Genomic DNA, 283 nt, shown 5'->3' with positions numbered 1-283 from the left:
AGAAAGTCCCAAAACATCATGTGATGACGCCGTGACGATGAGAGTTTGACACCACTGACCTAGAGGATGTGCAAATTCAATGGGTCCTATTTGAGTCTTCATCATCCAATTTTCTACTGAGTCCTTAAGTCTATGCTACATATCAATGATCTATACATGTCATTAAGAAAATCCTTTTAGGGGACAATAAGGCAAGTTAGTACTTTCTATACTTTTATTGGGAAAAAGGCATCTCTCCATAGCAAAAGTGAAGGACAAGTAACAGATTACATTATTTCTCATT

This window comes from Pituophis catenifer, unplaced genomic scaffold, assembly GCF_029215685.1.
Source record: "Pituophis catenifer annectens isolate HBS135680 unplaced genomic scaffold, rPitCat1.0.hap2 SCAF_2, whole genome shotgun sequence".
Classification (NCBI taxonomy): domain Eukaryota; kingdom Metazoa; phylum Chordata; class Lepidosauria; order Squamata; family Colubridae; genus Pituophis; species Pituophis catenifer.
The sequence above is the reverse complement of the archived record's forward strand: the minus strand, read 5'-3'. Positions refer to the sequence as shown.